Raw genomic sequence first — 4,184 nt, forward strand, 5'->3', positions numbered from 1 at the left:
CAGGACAAGCACAGAGATGATATCAGTAGGTATAAACAATTTACTTGAGTGATCTGGGCCAATCAGCCAGGATTTGAGGATCAAGAGCCTGTGGAATTAGACCCACATGAATTCAGTTCTGGCTTCATGACCAACCAGCTGTGTAATTTTAAGCAAATAAATGACCATCTTGGCCTTCATTTCTCCATTTGTTGGGTGAAGATACTAGTAGAACCTCTTTCATGAAGACAGTTGTGAACATTAAATTTGAGAATATCTGCAAAGTATTTATACCTGGCATGCAGGAAACACTTGAAAAATGGTTAGTTTGATTATAACAATTATTTTCTTAATTCTCTTTCTTGCTTTAAATATCCACTCAATTTTGCTTGTATAATAAATCAGTGTTAGGACTCCCCTGCCATATCAAGGTTTCCTGGGACACTCAGTATTCCACTCTTTATGAGAACTGACCCTCGAACTTGGGGTCTGATCTGAGAGTGATAACTGTGTGAAGCAGGTGAATTGGCTGTTTACACCTCTGCCACTTAGCAGAGAGCCCATGACCTGCTTTAGGTAGCCTCAGAGACCTCACTCATCACTATTTTAACTCTCTACTTAAGTATCCAGTGTACAGAGTGTAGTATCTGCTCAAGAAAAATCTGTTGAATGAATTCATAGGTAGAACTTTGTATTTCGAGAATAACATAATACTATGTGCCAGCTAGGATTCAATAGAGGTCCTGTGATTCCCATAATGAAAGGAATGTGAGCAAGTTGGTTTCACTGGGACTTAATTATCCTCATTCTATAGACAGATAGTAATATTTAGCATAGAGTAGGAGTCAGTTTTGTCATTGTAATGTCTGAACACATTGAGACTTAGGTAAAATTTTTCAATATTTTAATAAATTATTAAATGTTAACCAATTTCATTTGTTTGTTTTATTAATTATTTAATTTGTTTAATTAAATTTTAATAAATTTAAATATTCAAAATTTGCTCCCTAACATTAGGACTCTTACCCAAGTATCCATAGGAGAAATTAGAGACAATGGCTTTATTGCCTCTACTCACTGCTCTTGGCTATGAGCTTGGTGCTGTTTTTTTGCCTGGAGCTTAAGATTCTTAACAGTGAATTATTATCTGCCAGATGTCTCATAAAAATAAAAAATGATTATGTGAATAAACCCAAGACCCGTTCAGCCTTCAGGGGCAAAGTCCTTTTAGCCATTGCCATCCTTCTAAGAGGATGGCAATCCTGTGCAAGATGCAGCCTTCTGAATGACCCCGGTGTGGCACAGGGTTAATAGTATGGACTCTGAAATCCAGCTCTACTTCTCATTACCTGTGTGAGTGTGGGAAACTCACTTAATCTCTCAGCATCTCAATTTCCTCATCTATAAATGAATGAAATAAATGAAAGTAACATGTTTAGAATAGTCCCTGGCACAATCACTATCAGACCTGGAGGACTGATACTTGTCTGTATCAGTCATGGTCCAGTTTCAGGACTAGGGAATTACTGCAGCTATTTTAAAGGAAACAGAATGTAATACATTGAGAGGGCTGGAGGCATGAGTCTTAGTGCATCTCCGGAAGTGGTCTCTGGAACTGTTGAGTTCAAGAGCACACATCCACTTGAGCTGAGATAGAAGCTTTGCTGCTATCACCAGAAAGCTGAGCCAGCACAGCCACCAGAATGCCTTTCAACATCCACAATAACAAAGCTAGACTTGCTGCAGCCAATCCCTCTCTGTTATCCTACTTGTTAGCAAAAGCGGTCATGTAAGCAGAAATATGGCTCCTCTATCATCTCTGCCCTTTGAACCTTTTGGAGCTGTCACCAGCCTTCACGATAGTCCCTAATGATCTCTGTTTCCTGGTGTTCATATCCTAGCGTAGTCCCTCCACCACTGTACCAGGGGTCATCTGTGTGACCAATAGAGCACAGCAGAAGTAATGGTATGTCACTTCCAAGATTGGGCTATAAAAGACACTATGAATTCTATCATTATTATACCCAACAACCCAGCTAAACCATTCCCAGAATCCTGACTCTCAGAACTAAGAGAGAGAATAAATATTTGCTATATTAGGAGCTAGTTTTTTGAATAATTTCTTTCTTAGCAATAGATAAGTACTACAACATTTAAATGGGAGGACTTAATTCACTTCCCAAACCCTAGTTACAGGAAATATGAAATGTAGTCTTTGGCCTTCTAGCTCTGCAGTGCAGTGAAGCACACAAGGACCTAGATGTTGGAGGATCCAGACCACACAATGTGCACATCATTCATATCTAAGATGCCAATGTAAGGAGCAAGAGATTAGATAACCAAGATATTTCAGAGAACTCCATCTTGCCAGAATCCATTTTATTCACCATTTACAAATAAAATTCTTCTTTTATTATAATCATTGTCATATACCAACAGTGATCCTCTCCTCTTTGCTGTGATCACACAGAAAGAACAAAATTCTATAACATAGAGCTTTTTACTAAGAATGTCCCATGAATCTCCACTAAGCCCCCTCTGGGGGCTTATAGTAAAGTGTAAATGCCACAGTGACAAAATAAGCCTGCGGAAATTACCAGGTTAAGACATAAAGCTCCTTTGGCTATTGTTGATTGACTGATGAGCAAACCATTTGAGCTACTGAGCTACTCTTGGCACCACTGCCTGCCTCATAACTAGTGTGAGAGAGCAGCTCGAAGAAATTCAGACTATCATACTTAAAGCAGAAGTTGTTTTCCTTGGTGGTTCTCAAAAATGCCTCAAGGAAAATGTCCTAAGCTTTATAAAAAGTAATGCATTGTCTTTGAGGAATCCCACACCAAGAGGAAGTAACTAGGATAGGAGTTAGTTGCAGCAACAGAGATGTTTGTGTCTTTGTTTTACAGGAGTCATGAGGGCCATTTAGCACAGAAATAGTGCACTAGGACAGGGACCTCTGTTTGGGAGGCCCGGGAAGGCTCCTTATAGAGTATGTAAGGCAAATAATTAATGCCCCTTCTGTGAGAAATTATAACAAGGTTTAAACAGAATGAGCAGAAGACTGAAAATGTCCCAGAGTAGAGACTGTGCATCAGTAAGAGACCTGAACAACAACTAATTTATTAAGTGGCTTTGTAAGAGCTGAGCAAGACGGCAAGAGCATTTAATTTGGACTCATGTGTTTTAACAGAATTATTGTGAGAGGGATTTGTTTTTTTTATAAAGAAGTATCTTTTTTTTAGAAAAGCAAAGGTAAATAAATAATATATTAATTTCCTGGTTCTCTAAGGCATTTTTTTTTTAATAGAAGTTAAAAACATCTAACCCCAAAACATTGACCACAGGTATTGTTATACCAAGTGATCATTGCTCTCTGTTTATAACCAATGTGTCATCTAATTTCATATAAAGCACGCATACGCCAACACTCTAAATAGTTCTTTGGACTCAGAGTTTTAGTTTCTGCACATCGGCTAGTGAACAGACACTCTGAGATGTTGTATCCTATGCCAGTTCAATAGCTGAAGTGTTGTCATCTTTAGGGAGTGGTGAGCTTTGGCAGGGGAGATTTTATTATTTCCCATTAAGTTCTAAACTTGGTGAAATATGGAAAAGTTATAATGAGCTTCCCGAACAATGTATTTAAAGCAAAAATAAAAATTATAGCATGACACAGAAGTAGTGAAGCCTAATATTCTATCAGAAACCCATTATACCTAATATGGTTAATTCTCTGTTCAATTTTGAAGAAAAAGAACAATACTAGAGAATATTATTAAAAGACTATGTGTCGGACATGGTTCCATAGTGTAGCGGTCAGCACGTCTGTTTACATGCAGAAGGTCCTGGGTTCATGCCCCAGTGGAGCCACAGTCCATGGTCTATGGCCATGCCACCCTGAACAAACCTAATGTCTGATCTTGGAAGCTAAGCAGGGTCGGGCCTGGTTAGTACTTGGATGGGAGACCACCTAGGAAGACCAGGTGCTGTAGGCATAAATAATAATAATAATAATAAAGACTATGTTTAAAAATAAAGTATTGGAGAGTTATAATTTTTTGTTCTCTGGGAAAGAAGCATCACTCATAGTATCATCAGACTCTTAGAGAATAATAGAAACATATTATAATCAAATACTAGGAACCATCATGCAGACAAATTCTCCAGGAGCAATTTATTCACTGCCATGGCACAAATTGAGCATC

General features: G+C 38.2%; 1 pseudogene; it reads left to right on the top strand.

Annotated features, from left to right (window-relative positions):
* Positions 1 to 3,858: 3,858 nt before the first annotated feature.
* LOC120607768 (uncharacterized) lies at positions 3,859 to 3,974 on the top strand (annotated as a pseudogene).
* The last annotated feature ends 210 nt before the right edge of the window (positions 3,975 to 4,184 follow it).

Source organism: Pteropus medius, unplaced genomic scaffold (assembly GCF_902729225.1).
Source record: "Pteropus medius unplaced genomic scaffold, Ma_sr-lr_union100, whole genome shotgun sequence".
Lineage (NCBI taxonomy): Eukaryota > Metazoa > Chordata > Mammalia > Chiroptera > Pteropodidae > Pteropus > Pteropus medius.